We start from the raw sequence: 15,921 nt of genomic DNA on the forward strand, positions 1-15,921 counted from the left end.
TACTGGAGGATTTTTGAGCAAAAGAGGGAGGAGTGAATATATTTCTATTCTAAAATGATTACTCTGGAAATTGAGGAGTGAGTAGACACAGAGATATCAGGTAAGAGGCTACTTCAGTTGTTTGGCCCAGAGACAATGATGGCCCTGACTAGGGTGGTCGCAGTGAGCGGGAGAGCAGTGGTCAGATTTAGGATGTCCAGTGTTCTGAAGACAGAGTTGACAGAGCTTACTGATGGATTAGATGTGAGAGTGTGAGGTCATGAGGAACAAAGGGACTGCCAGATTGTGGACCTGAGCAGCTAGAGAATGTGGCTGGTGCTAGTTACTGAGGTACCTGCTGGGGGTAGGTGTAGGTTTAGGGGACTCTGATAGAAGTTGAGTTTGAGATGCTATTAGATGTCCAAAAGGATTGTTGAATTTGTGAGGTTAGTGCTTAGGAGAGAAAGGGAGAGCGTGGAGCTAGTAATGCTGACAGATCCCAAATTTGAATTTAAGGTCTTGAGACTAGATACGGTCCTTAGAGGTAAGTGTTAACAGAGAAGAGGGCTGAGAGCTGAGCCTGGGCTCTTTAACTCTTTGAGTTGGGAGAAAGGCAGAGGAAAGGCAGCCAGCTCCTGAGCGAGAGGAAGACAACTGGGAGAGTTGGCATTTTGTGTCCAAGTGAGGAAGGTCCTTCAAAGAGGGAGAGAAATGCTTCTGTAGAGTCATGTAAGATGGAGACTGATCTTGACCTTTGGATTTTATGTGGTGTAGAGGTCATTAGTGACATTGACAAGTGGCCCTGTGGAGTGGTGGAGGTAGAAAGTTTTGGAGTTAGATAGAAGAGAGAATGGGATTAAGGGAAGGTCATAAAATATTGAATAGAGACAACTGTGTGGAGGACTTTTATTATAAAGAGGAGCAGAGAAATGCATCAATCACTGATGGGTTTTGTTGCCAAAAGAGGTAAAAGTTCTGGTCACCAAGGCTAGTATGTGTGCGTTCACCTCTCCCCACCCCCACACCACCAAGCAATCCTCAGACATCAGCTGGGTCCTACAATTCAACTCAGTTCTGACACCACCTGGAAATAGCATCAGATTCCACAGGTTCAAGTCTCAGCCCTACAAGACTACCCCTGCATCATTCCCTTCAGACACCAGTTGCAAACCCAGCATTGTCACCTCTTTTTCTTTTCTTTTTTTTTATTTTCTTTTTTTATTTTTTTTTTGTATTTTTCTGAAGCTGGAAACGGAGAGAGACAGTCAGACAGACTCCCGCATGCGCCCGACCAGGATCCACCCGGCTCGCCCACCAGGGGCGATGCTCTGCCCATCCGGGGCGTCGCTCTGCCGGGACCAGAGCCACTCTAGCGCCTGGGGCAGAGGCCAAGGAGCCATCCCCAGCGCCCAGGCCATCTTTGCTCCAATGGAGCCTTGGCTGCGGGAGGGGAAGAGAGAGACAGAGAGGAAGGAGGGGAGGGGGGTGGAGAAGCAAATGGGCGCTTCTCCTATGTGCCCTGGCCGGGAATCGAACCCGGGTCCCCCGCACGCCAGGCCGACACTCTACCGCTGAGCCAACCGGCCAGGGCCGTCACCTCTTTTTCTAACATACTATGTCAGAAAATATAGATTAGAGCAGGAGTCCCCAAACTTTTTACACAGGGGGCCAGTTCACTGTCCCTCAGACCGTTGGAGGTCTGGACTATAAAAAAAACTATGAACAAATCCCTGTGCACACTGCACATATCTTATTTTAAAGTAAAAAAAACCAAAACGGGAACAAATACAATATTTAAAATGAAGAACAAGTAAATTTAAATCAACAAACCGACCAGTATTTCAATGGGAACTATGCTTCTCACTGACCACCAATGAAGGAGGTGCCCCTTCCGGAAGTGAGGCGGGGGCCAGATAAATGGCCTCAGGGGGCTGCAGTTTGGGGACCCCTGGATTAGAGGGTCTAATCCCCCGCCCCCTTGGGTTCAATTAATTTGCTGGAGTGACTCACAAAAGTGGGTTTTGCGTACTGGATCGCCAGTTTAAGGCTATCACTCAGGAACAGCCAGGTGGAAGCGATACAGAGTCTAGGGAAAGGCAGGAGGTCCACGCCCTCAGAGCGCACCTCTCCCTTCATCCTATGTCACCCACCAGGAAGTTCTTTGAACCCTGTCCATACGGGTTTTTATGGAGGCGTCATTACATAGGCATGCTAGAGATATCATTGACCATTGGCAATTGAGTCACCCTTCAACTGCCCCCTCTTAAGGGGTGTGGGACTAAAGTTCCAACTCTCTACATCACGAGGTTTGTTTTCCTGGCAACCCATCCCCATCTTTAGGTTCAGTCCAAAGTTACCTGATTAGCACAAAAGACACTTACAGCTCTCGTCACTTAGGAAATTTCAAGAGTTTTAGGAGTTCTGTGTCAGAAATGGAACAAAGACTAAGTGTAGTATATATATTTCTTATTAAAAGTCACAATATCACAGGAGGACCTTTTCCCCTTTAATGTGGTTGATGATCATTGTATGTTTGTGGGCTGATAGACTCGATCCCCTAGGAATGGAGAAAAAAGATGTGAGATTTTTTGTAACCTTGAAACTGATAATTCACAGTTTTTAAAAGTAGTTTAGAGATGGCTGGCTTTGGGTTGGAAGTTTTCTCTACTCCACCCTCTTTAGGGAGCCTTTGTAATTTTATTTTTCTTCTTTTGGCTTGCTTAGTTATATTGTGTATCTTGGTAGATTTTTATCTTTCACATTTCTGGTAAATGGTGAGTATTAGGAAGTTGAACCAATTGTGTATTAAAAAATGTAAAAGACATTTAACAGGGACTATTTCCCAAGGCCCATTGTTTACCACAGAAAGGAAACCACTGACTTCTTGTTACATCACTGAAGATAAAACTATTTTGTGAACACAGTACTCCTTTTGTTAGTAACATTTTTCAGACTATGATCAAAAGAAACTACTCTGTGAAAACAATAAGTTAATGGGAAATGTAGACTTTTGTTACAAGTGGGAATTTATTTTGTGAGAGCCCTAAAAATCTGATTTTTTCATAACATTTTAAATTCTTCTAATTGTGGTGCTATTTACTATAATTTAAGATATGAAAAAATATAGTTAGAGCAAGTTTGAAGTTAGGTTTTTAGTTTTTAATTTTTTGAAATGTACTAGAAGTTTATAATTTTTAAGGGAGAGAGAAGGTAGCAATATATGATGGTGAGGATATTTACTTTAATTGTGCAGCAGAAGGACATTCATATTACTGTGAAGACAGAATTATATAGTGAGACTACATTTAAGGTGTAAGTAGGCTGTATATCATAACCTCGTATCTCCCGTCCCATTGTAAATTCATGCTCAGTGGAAAAGTCATCAGGTGAAGTTTGAGGAAAACATCAAAATTTAGGGAAGATGAGGCTGTGATAGTAGATTTTTGGCTCACTGGCAACCAGCCTTCTTGGATCATTGGACTTTCAAGTTGGAATTTTATCCTCTACTCGGGCCCTTCAATGCCTTTCATCTCCCATCCCTGCTCAAAATAATTTTTTCCCTAATACCTTTGACCAGAGGTCCCCAAACTTTTTACACAGGGGGCCAGTTCACTGTCCCTCAGACCGTTGGAGGGCTGCCGTATACAGTGCTCCTCTCACTGACCACCAATGAATAAACCACCCTTCCGGAAGTGGGGGGGGGCGGATAAATGGCCTCAGGGGACCACATGCGGCCCCCGGGTGTAGTTTGGGGACACCTGCCTTTGACAGTAATAAAATTTCCCAATTTTTGAGTACCTAAGAAATGTACCTGTGGACAAGCATCTCAGAAAAGCAGAGACTATATTTAGATTTAAATGTGTGACCCTTCCACTAGTGTAGTGATTCTCAACCTTTTTTTCTTTCTTTTTTTGTCTACATATAATTGAGTACATGTTATTCTCTTTTTCCTTTCTCCCTGTAATTTGAATCTTCCATATCTGCAGGGTAGTGTCATATTATTCAGAGCATTTTAAAACCATGTCCTTTGTATGGTTTTGGAGTTCTTGTTGAAAAGTAAATAACACAAATAAACCTTAAAGAGACATCATGTCTAGTGAAAGAAGCTAGTCACAAAACTTCAGCTATCACTTAAGTGGCATCTGGAGTAGTCCAGCTCATAGAAACAGGAAGTCGAGTGCTGTGTCCAGAAGCGGGGGCAGGCAGAAATGGAGAGTTGTGTTTAATGAGTACAGATGTTTTACAAGATGAGTTCTGGAGATGGATGTTTGTGATGTTTACACAACGTGATTGTACTTAATGCCACTAAACTGTGCACTTAAAAGTGGTTAAGAAGGTAAATTACATGTTATTTGTTAAAAAACAACAACAAATGATAAAAACTACTTTATTTGGGAAAAGCTTGCCCTCCATTTTTGGTAGATATAAGTGAACCAAATTGTTATTTTTCCCTTTTGTTTTATTGAGATTCAATTGACATACAATACAGCATAAGTTTAAGGTGTGCAGCATAACGACTTGACATACATATATCTGAAATGATTATAAATCAAGTTGACTAAACCATGAAATAGTGGGGTATTCTTTGTGTGTGTGTGTGTGTGACAGAGCTAGAGAGAGACAAAGAGAGGGACAGATAGGGACAGACAGACTGAAAGGGGGAGAGATGAGAAGCATCAGTCTTCATTGCAGCACCTTAGTTGTTCAATGATTGCTTTCTCATATGTGCCTTGACCGTGGGTCTTCAGCAGACTGAGTGAGCCCTTGCTCAAGCCAGTGACCTTGGGCTCAAGCAGGTGAGCTTTCCTCTAACCAGATGAGCCTACACTTAAGCTGGCGACCTCGGGGTTTTGAGCCTGGGTCTTCCGTGTCCCAGTCCTACCAGTAGAGGTATCCACTGCACCACCGCCTGGTCAGACAGTAGGGTGTTGTTCTTATGTTATGAATCTTTGTGAGATTCCTATAAATTGAAAAACTATTGATTATCAAAATTTTTCATTATCTTTAACTTCCAGAGGTATTAAACCTTAAACTGTTACTTGTAGAACAAAGAGTGTAGTTTGAATGGAAAAGATGTTTTGTGTTAATTTAAAAAATATTTATTGAGTACTCCTTTTGATTAACAACAGTAATGACATTTGTTGAGTGATATCTGTTGGCTATTGTTCTGGTTTTACACTTAATACTTCTAATTCTTCTAATACTTTATAATCCTTATCAAACAGCCCTTGAAGGTGTTACTGTTGAGAAGCCTGAGGCTCTGGATAAAAGATTTTTCTGCTTTAAAAATGACTTTAAAGGAGTTTCAGTACCTAGAAATGAAAGCAGGTCCTTCCAGCTGGATGAAAAATAGAGGTATAAGAATGAATTGGATGTGTTTGCACAGAGCAGAATTCAGCCTGACTATAGTTAGAGAACATTAGGTAGATGGGCCAGTGGTTTATTTTTTTCCATTAGGATCTTGACTTTGAAGCGAATGAATTTCTGGATTCCATTCTGTAGACATTTGGAGTACTACTGAATGACCAAGCCGGGGAGTTGTGTGATTAGAATTATGTATTAGGAAGGTGCATTTAACAGCAATATTAGGTATATTGGAGTAGTGAGACAGAGGAGGTCAGAGACCAGTTAGAATGACCACTTAGAAATCTTTTGAAGGCATTAGGAAGAGTTAGTGTTGTAGTAATTGAGGTCAGTGCAAATGAGTGGTTGCTGAAGATAAATTGATAGTTGAGAAAGTAGAGGCACAAATGTATGGTAAGAGGAAATAAAGAGGAATTTGTGGAGCATGAATGTAAGATTTTTTTGTTTGCTTAATGGTCATCTGAATATATAGGTCAGACGTAAGTTTAGCTTTCAAAAGAAAGGATTTGGAGTGTTTAAGAAAGAGGGACTTTAGCAGCCTTGAATTGAATTTGAAGAGTTAAATTGGGCACCCTCTTTGAGTTTACGAGAGGAGAATATCTGTAGAGAGGAAGGACTGATAGGGAGGGACTCTGGTGCTCTTGGGAACTTATAGGGTAGGAATGTTTCAACCTCTTTAAAAGGGAACTCACTAGGATCAGCCATCACTCTTTAGAGCAGGGGTAGTCAACCTTTTTATACCTACCGCCCACTTTTGTATCTCTGTTAGTAGTAACATTTTCTGACCACCCAGTTCCACAGTAATGGTGATTTATAAAGTAGGGAAGTAACTTTATAAAATTTATAAAGCAGAGTTACAGCAAGTTAAAGCATATAATAAGAATTACTTACCAAGTACTTTATGTTGGATTTTCACCAAGTTTGGCAGAAGAAACCTTTATAAAACAACTTACTATAGTTAAATCTATCTTTTTATTTATACTTTGGTTGCTCCTCTACCACCCACCATGAAAGCTGGAACGCCCACTAGTGGGTGGTAGGGACCAGGTTGACTACCACTGCTTTAAAGTGTTAGATAGATTAATAGTAATGGAATAGTAGTGTACTTATGTTAGCCTTTTATATAAATAACTTATATAAGGTTGAGTTTCTCTAATGCAATATATAGTAGTTTGTATAATCAACAAGTAGTTGAGTTGGTTAAACAAAATACTTGATTAAAATTAAGAATCATACAAAAGAGACATAACTTAAATATTTTATAATTCATGAGTGTATTTAAATGCTTCTATATCATTAGTTTTCTGCATAGCCTGAGGTCTTCTCTTTAGTATATTTTAAAAGTGACTTGTCTTTTTCAATTTGGAAAGCTTAAGTTTCAATGACAAAGAATTTTATTTTTGCACTCAATTTTTGATGTAATATGTAACTAAATCACATAATTATAGTAAATATAACTGGCATGAAAAGATTTTGGAACAAATAATATTTACTCGGTGTAAGCATGTAGCTCAATTTTTAGGAGAAAAAATGAGAAGGTGTATCAGAGAGGATGCTTCCTCCCCCCACAAAGAAATTGAAGCTTGGAAGTTGTGCCTTATCCATGGTTTTAGGTTTGGCAAAATCTTACTTTGAATCCAATTATATATTTTTCATTATATATTATTCCCAGGTGATAAGTAATAATGTGTGAAATATTGGTTACGGGTGAAGAAGTTAATAGACTATATACAGAAGTGGGCAAAAGTAGGTTTACAGTTTTTCATATGGAAAATAATACTAGAATAAACTGAGTTTCGTATTCCCACAACTGTAAATCTACCTTTGCCCATCCCTGTAAATATATTTTAATATAGCAGCTTTGCTGGGCTAAAATTCACACACTATTTTTTTTTTTTTTTGTATTTTTCTGAAGCTGGAAACGGGGAGGCAGTCAGACAGACTCCCGCATGCGCCCAAGGGGGATCCACCTGGCACACCCACCAGGGGGCGACGCTCTGCCCATCCGGGTCGTTGCTCTGTCGCGACCAGAGCCACTCTAGCGCCTGGGGCAGAGGCCAAGGAGCCATCCCCAGCGCCCGGGCCATCTTTAGCTCCAATGGAGCCTCGGCTGCGGGAGGGGAAGAGAGAGAGACAGAGAGGAAGGAGAAGGGGAGGGGTGGAGAAGCAAATGGGCGCCTCTCCTGTGTGCCCTGGCTGGAAATCGAACCCGGGACCTCCGCACGCCAGGCCGATGCTCTACCACTGAGCCAACCGGCCAGGGCCTCACACACTATTCAAATCATCAGTTTAAAAGTATACAATTTAAGTTTTTGTATATGCACAGAATTGTGCAACCATCACCACAATCAGTTTTAGAACATTTTCTTTATCCTCCAAAGAAACCCTATACTCATTAGTAGTCACTCTCTATTACCTCTTTCCTGGTCCTAGTTTGACCACCAATCTATTTTTATTTCTCTATATAAAGTTATCTATCTGTACATTTTGTAGAAGTGGAATCATGTAATATGTGGCCCTTTACGATGGCTTCTTTCACTTAGCAAAATGTTAAGATTCATCTGTGTTGTAGCATGTGTCAGTACTTCATTCCATTGGAGGGAAATGTCACAGTTTATTTATACATTCTTCAGTTGATGCCATTTGTGTTATTTCTGCCTTTTGGCTATTACGAATAGTGCTGCTCTGTGAATTTGTGTACGTTCTTTTGCACGGCTGTATGCTTTCGTTTCTCTTGGTATATTTCTGGGAGTGGAATTGCTGGGTCATGTTTAATTTTTGAGGAACTGCCACACTGTTTTCTCAAGTGGCTGCACCATTTTATCTTCCCACCAGCAGTGTGTGAGGGTTCTGATCACATACTTGTCAACATTGATTATCTCTCTTTTTGATTATAGCTATCCTAGTGGGCATATGTATGCTTTTAAAGTGATTTTATTTTTCTCACCATAACGGCAACAAATGTCCTTTAGAGATATTTTTGGAAAATACAGAAAAGCATTTTTAAAATCACTATTTAGAAATAATATTTAGTAGTTTATTTCTCCATGTTTTAATGTAATTTAGAAAATCTGGCATAAACTATATATGACTTTGGGTTCTGCCTGTGTTTTTTTTTTGTTAACAGCATTTCCCCACATTATTTTGAAGTTATATTTTAATTTTATCTTACCAGTGAATGCCTGTTCTGGTCTCTTCTTCTGTGTTCTTATTTTTAATATGTGTATATATTTTATTTATTAACTTCAGGAGGAAGGGAGGGAGAGAGAGAGAGACAGGAACATTAACCTGTTCCTGTAGGTGCCCTGACCAGGGATCAAACCAGCATTTTCTGTGATTCAGGGCTAGCCAGCCCGTCAGGGCTCTGTTCTTATTTCTTTTAGTTACTCAAATTTACAGTTCAGAGGAGTCTGGGGAGGGAGTTGGGAATTTGTGGTTAATGTACCATGTTCAACTAGACATTAATTCTGGGTTAACTGTGGCCTAATATTGCATCTGCTGAGTAAATCATAATTTAGTTAACTATTTTCCAATTTTGAACATTTAGCTTTCTTACAATTTTTTTTTATAAATAATGTAAAAAACTGGTGTATCAAATTCTGTGTATTTTTAGTTTGCAGAAGTGTAATTACTTGGTCAATAGCTGTGTGTGAATTTTTTTTTTTTTTTAGATTTTATTTATTCATTTTGAAGAGAGGAGAGAAAGAGACAGAGAGAGAAAAGGAGGGAGGAGCGGGAAGCATCAACTCCCATATGTGCCTTGACCAGGCAAGCCCAGGGTTTTGAACCGGCGACCTCAGCATTCCAGGTTGACACTTTTATCCACTGCGCCACCACAGGGCCAGGCTAGCTGTGAATATTTTAAATATTTTAAAGATTCTTGTTACATATTGACAAATTGCTTTTCATGATGCTTGTCAAATTTAAATTTACATTTCCTTTAACAGTATATATTTATGCCTTTTTTTTTTTTACTGTACCTTCACTAACAATGACAGAAACAGTTGTTTTAAGGTCACTGGAGCGGGCATTTTTCAGCTTTGTTTCTGATGTATTGATATTTAGTTTTGGTGTAAAGTAGGTATAGTAGACACTGAATATATGTTGAACAGTTTCTAGTAGGAAAGAGAATTTTTTTTTTTTTAAGGATAGTATCATAATTGCTATTTGATTTTCCAGGAAAGCAGCCTTGTTATACTGGTCATATTTTAGCTCATGTCTTTATGAAAAAGGAATCAAAGTAAAAATCAAGCATATTTAGGAAAATTATCTTAAATTTAATTTTTCGTTTGAGCATTTACATGATTTCAGAAGTCAAAATGACACATTGAGAAGTCTTAACTCCTATCCCTGTTTCCTTACTGCCCTTGTGGGTAATCATTTTTTACCAATGTTTTAGTATCTTTACATTGCTTTTTAGATAAATATCAACAAATAAGAATAGTCTTACTACCCTTTCCCCCTCCTTTGTTTTATTTTATTTATTTATTTTCATTGATTTTAGAGAGACAGTGAGAAGAAGTGGGGGGCGAGAGAAGCCGTTCATTTGTGGGTCCACTTAGTTGTGCATTCACTGGTTACTTCCTGTCTGTGCCCTGATCTGGGGGTCTAACCTGCAACCTTGGTGTTTCAGGACCACTAACTGAATGAGCTAACTGACCAGGCCTCCCCTTCCCCTAATTTAAAATATAGAATTACTCTGTACTTGGCTTATTCTGGTGATCTTTTCATAGAAGAACACGAAATGCTTTCTCATTCATTTTTACAGCTGCGTGATATTTCTTATGGATGTATCATAGGTGACTTTACCAGTTCTCTTGGGTTGTTTTCAGCGTTTCACTTTTACAAATAATCCCACTGTACACCTTATTTTGTGGGTGTGCAATTACTGTATATCTGTAGGAAAACGTCTCAGAAGGATTGTTGAGTCAAAGGAGAAGAACATTCTTAATTTTGTAGATACTGCACTGCTACCAGCAATAGAGTGCTTACTTCTTAGGGTACTTTTTGGAAGATAGATAGTTCTAGGGTCATGACCCCAAGTCCCATAATATATATGTCTTTAAGTACTATGGAAGTACTCTTATGATGATGACGCTTGTGTCATCAAGAATCAGGTAATTATATTTAGATGGTGAGAAAATTCATCATGTACTTGAGAAAGCTATTACGGGTGGTGAAAAAATATTTTAGTTAGGACCTTAAAAAGATGAATTCTCATTTTCTTGTTTTCGCTCTTCAGATAGATTCTCTCCCTATATAGTTGAGATTTCTTTTATAAGTAAATTCTTCTTGGTCAAATTCTCAATTATAAAAACCAATACTAATAATGATATGTTATGTGAAACTGCTTAATATTACAACTTTTGTTGCAAACTTGGCTGTTACTAATAACGAACCATCTTTCTCTTCTCTTCCAGCCTTGACCATTCCATTTCTGCTTTGTACATGGTGAATAACTACTGCTTTGCACCAGTGTGCCCACTTGTGTGCCTATAAAATACTGTACAAGATCGAAAAGGCTTCCAGATGGATCCTTTCCAAATTTGGTATCTTTTCTACAAACTTGGTGCCTCAACAACCCTTTCTAAGTGGTAAGGAGATGTACTTTAAAAAGTAACAGAAATTTGTAAAACAATTTTTGGATTGCCTTCTCTATATTATGCCTTCTCTTTTTACATATCAGTAATACCTGCACCTTTTTTTTGCTAGTTTAGGAAAACATCATATCTCAGAATAGTAGTAACATCAAGTTTATGGAGGTTTCAAAACATTCTTTCTACATTATATTCTGGGTGCAGTACAATATGTATTATTTATAAAGAATGACTATAAAAATATATGAAAAACTTTGTGTGTTTACTTAACCTCATATTGTAAGGCTGAGGTAGTTTATCTCGTTACTATAATTTCCTTTCTATTTAGGTATTTGAATACATTGGGTTTAGACTGTCCTCTTCCTAGCAATTGTAAATTAAGTACACATTCATGGAGATAGGAGAGGTATATAATGCCAGCTCTTTTTATAGCATAGCACTGTGTGTGTCTTTCCACATTCTAACATTTATTGGGATCATGGTTGCTAGTTTATCGACATGTTTTTGAACATTTCTGAGATTTACTCCAAACACATTTGGGGAGTAAAATTGAGCAGAACAAATTGCTGAAATTGGAGAACTTTAAGATTGAAAAAAAATTGAAGTAGGCTTATTTTGAATGTTAGTCAACAAACACTTGCCAAATGCTTGCTATTTATGAATGAAAATATAATCACATTTGGTATTTGTAAGGAAGTAAGTCACCAAATGGAAACCGTGGCGTTAGGTAAGGATACAAGGCAGGGAGGTTGAGTGAAGAATGGTATACATTTTGTTTCTAGTTCTAATAATTAATTGCATTGTATTCTTGAGTGTAAGTTAATTAGCCTTAGTAGAATTTAGTTTTCTTATCTATGAAATGAATGAATTAAACTAAATGATTTATAAGTTTTTTTGGTGTTTTCATACACCTAACACTTTATGACTATAATGAACAAAGTAATAGATTTTTTTTTTTTTTTGTATTTTTCCTGAGTTGGAAACGGGGAGGCAGTCAGACAGACTCCTGCATGCGCCCAACCGGGATCCACCCGGCATGCCCACCAGGGGGCGATGCTCTGCCCATCTGGGGCGTCACTTTGCCGCAATCAGAGCCATTCTAGCGCCTGAGGCAGAGGCCACAGAGCCATCTTCAGCGTCCGGGCAAACTTTGTTCCAATGGAGCCTTGGCTGTGGGAGGGGAAGAGAGAGACAGAGAGGAAGGAGAGGGGGAGGGGTGGAGAAGCAGATGGGCGCTTCTCCTGTGTGCCCTGGCCGGGAATCGAACCCGGGACTCCTGCACGCCAGGCCGATGCTCTACCACTGAGCCAACCGGCCAGGGCCTAGTAATAGATTTATTTTTTATTTTTTTTATTTTTTTAAAATATTTTATTTATTGATTTTTTTTTAGAGAGAGAGGAGTGAGAGAGAGAGACAGAGAGAGAGAGAGAAGGGGGAGGAGCAGGAAGCATCAACTCCCATATGTGCCTTGACCAGGCAAGCCCAAGGTTTCGAACCGGCGACCTCAGTGTTCCAGGTCGACGCTTTATCCCACTGCGCCACCACAGGTCAGGCCCCTAGTAATAGATTTTTGAGGATACTTTTTCTTCCCTAACCTATCTCGAGATATTTTTATATTATTTTCTTTGAATTGTGGGATTGAAATAAGATCTTTACTATCAGAACATTTTTCAGTTAACTATTTTCTTTTGAAAATGATTTCTTTTATTTCCTTTTTCTCGACATTCTTATCCTTCCCTCCTGTTGGACCTATATAATGTTTTTCTTCGTTTGACTCAGATGTTCCTTTTCTGTCTCTTAAGTTATATTTGTGGCTCTCATCCTGCTTTCTTGAACTGGCTAGCATCCATCACTTCATCTTAGTAAGTTCCCAGGATCACTACTTCTTAGATATGTGATTCCAGTCATGGGATCCTTTTAAAACTTAGAGATACTTCTGAAACGAGCTTGGAAGAAGGGTGTGATTCTCCAGTGGTTAGCTGAAACCAGTCATAAGCAGCGTTCGTTCAGCAGGTCTGGAACCACACAGCTCTGTGAGCCACTGGCAGCCCATCACTTCTTGCCTCAGACCTCATCATCGCCTGCAACACTTACGTTTCTGAGGTCTTGGAAAGTTTCCTGTCATGGTCATAACACTCTATCATGTCACATTTTAAAAAAAATTTTCTTTTATTAATTTTTAGAGAGGAGAGAGAATGAGAGAGAGAGAGAGAGAAGGGGGAGGGAGGAGCAGGAAGCATCAACTCCCATATGTGCCCTGACCAGGCAAGCCCAGGATTTCAAACTGGTGACCTCAGCATTCTAGGTCAATGCTTTTTCTACTGCGCCACCACAGGTCAGGCTTTTTTTTTTTTTTAACATATTTTTTAAGATTTTATTTATTCATTATGGGGGGGAGGGGCAGGAAGCATCAACTCCCATATGTGCCTTGACCAGACAAGCCCAGGGTTTTGAACCGGCAACCTCAGTGTTTCCAGGTTGACGCTTTATCCACTGTGCCACCACAGGTCAGAAAATTTATTTATTTATTCATTTTTAGAGAGGAGAGAGAGGGAGAGAGAGGAGAGAGAGACAGAAAGAGAGAAGGGGGAGGAGCTGGAAGCATCAACTCCCATATATGCCTTGACCAGGCAAGCCCAGGGTTTTGAACTGGCGACCTCAGCATTTCCAGGTCGACGCTTTATCCACTGCGCCACCACAGGTCAGGCCTGTCACATTTTTCAAATCTGTTCTTTGTCTTGGTTATGGCTTTTAGTTTCTGAACAATTTTTGTTTTTCTGTTGGTACTTATTTCCTGGCCGCATTAGCCTTATACTCACCCAGACCTCACAGTCACCCTACAATCTACTGCCTTTCTAACACCCTGAGGAACCTGTTCTACAAACCTCAAACTTAGGTTACCTTGCCATCCACATTCTTTTTTTCTAGTTCTAGCTGCTTCCTGTGGTTGGGAAAAAAAGTCTCTCCAAACTGGCTCTTTGTAAAGTTGGCTTCTTACCCTTTGGGAAGACTATACACCTGTCACTGTCAGGTTGCCTTTTTGGGGCTGACATACTGTTCTTTTCACTTCAGATTTATTTTTTTGTGTCTGAAGGAGAAATTTGTGCCTTATTTTTAATTTTTCTTTTGAAAAATTTAAAATATATACTAAAGTGGCCCTTGCCGGTTGGCTCAGTGGTAGAGCATTGGCCCAGCGTGTGGAAGTCCTGGGTTCGATTTCTGGTCAGGGCACACAGGAGAAGCGCCCATCTGCTTCTCCACTCCTTCTCCTCTCCTTTCTCTTTATCTCTCTCTTCCTCTCCTGCAGGCAAGGTTCTATTGGAGCAAAGTTGACCCGGGTGTTGAGGATAGCTCCATGGCCTCTACTTCAGGTGCTAGAATGGCTCTGATTGCAACGGAGCAATGCCCCAGATGGGCAGAGCATCACCCTTCAGTGGGCTTGCCAGGTTGATCCTGGCAAACATGCAGGAGTTTGTCTCTTTGCCTCCCCACTTCTCACTTCAGAAAAATACAAAAAGATAAACACACACACACACAAATGTAAATAGACATGTATAATGAACCCCCTTGTATTAATCTCTCACATTCAATAATTATCAAGTCATGGCCAAATTGTCTCCCACTGACTTCTCTCTTACTCCTGTATTATTTTAAAGCAGATTTTAAACATCAGATTATTTATTTGGATTTCAGTATGTATTCTTAAAGTATAAGAACTTTTAAAAAAATGTATAGCTACAGCCTAACTAGTAGTGTGGTAGTGAGTGGATAGAGCACCGACCCAGAATGCTGAGGCCCCCAGTTGAAAGCCCTGAGGTCACCAGTTTGAGCACGGGGTCACCAGATTGAGCATGGGATCACTGACACGGGCCCAGAGGTCAGTGGCTTGAGCAAGAGGTCGCTGGCTAAGCTAGAGTCTCCCCAGTCAAGACATGTATGAGAAGTGATCAGTGAACAACTAAAGTCAAGCAACTATGAATTGATGCTTCTCATCTCTCTCCCTCTCTCATTTTTTGTCATCCTATCTCTTAAAACACACACACACACACACACACATATATATATGATTATAACCACAATGCCATTATCATCCTTAAACATAATAAACTATCCAGTTGATGCTAATCCTAACTTTCATATATTTTTAAAGCATTTGACTGGATTAAATCAGGATATGGATAAGCTCTTCCCCTCCATTGCATTTGGTAGATTTTTCTCTTAAGGTTTTTTTCCCCCATCCCTCCTCCCCTTTTCCTCCTTGAAACTTATTGAACAAGTTGGGTCTTTGTTCTGTAGACGTGGATGCTTCTGATTACGTTTCTGTGAAGTGATTAAACACACTCGTTCGTCCTTTGTATCTCTTGTTAATTGGTGGTTGGATCTAGAGACGTGCTGGGGTTCGGGTTTGGTTTCCTTTGCCTAGTCTGTGTCTTTAGCAACAACGTCTGCTTGTGTCTGATTAGCAGCTCTTTGTGCTCAATGCTTTAGATAAGAGGGTGGCAAACTTTCTCTGTAAGGGAGCAAATAGTGTATATTTTAGACTCTGTGGGCCATCTGGTCTCCTCTGCAGCAACTACTAACCTCCGCCGTAGTGACGGGGAAGCAGCCACAGACAAACTGTAGATGAACAGGCATGGCTATGTTCCCGTAAAACTTTATTTACAAAATCAGGTGATGGACTCCCTGTTTTTAGGTCTTAAATCATTAGGGGTTGTAAGATAGTGATATTTTAATACTATAACCTTACTGTTCCTATATTAGGTGGAATGTTCTATATGGAGAAACTGTTCCTTATGTATTACTTGTTACCTTATTAGTACAGTTTGTAGAGTCATGCACCACATAACAATGTTTAGTCAACAAAGGGCCACATATATGACAGTGGTCCTATAAGATTACAATGGGGCTGAAAAAATTCCTATCACCTGATGACAGTGCAGCTGTTATCCTAGTGTAACACATTGCTCACGTGTATGTGGGA

The 15,921-nt window shown here is 39.8% G+C and overlaps 1 protein-coding gene across 2 annotated transcripts in view; it reads left to right on the forward strand.

Moving 5' to 3' along the window:
• Positions 1-15,921, forward strand: part of FRYL (FRY like transcription coactivator) — a 292,372-nt gene that overhangs the window by 45,718 nt on the left and 230,733 nt on the right. For both annotated transcript variants that reach the window (XM_066232612.1, XM_066232613.1), the window contains exon 2: positions 10,764-10,937. The gene's annotated coding sequence lies outside the window, so the exon portion shown is untranslated. The remainder of the gene's footprint in view (positions 1-10,763; positions 10,938-15,921) is intronic.

This window comes from Saccopteryx bilineata, chromosome 5 (assembly GCF_036850765.1).
Source record: "Saccopteryx bilineata isolate mSacBil1 chromosome 5, mSacBil1_pri_phased_curated, whole genome shotgun sequence".
Classification (NCBI taxonomy): domain Eukaryota; kingdom Metazoa; phylum Chordata; class Mammalia; order Chiroptera; family Emballonuridae; genus Saccopteryx; species Saccopteryx bilineata.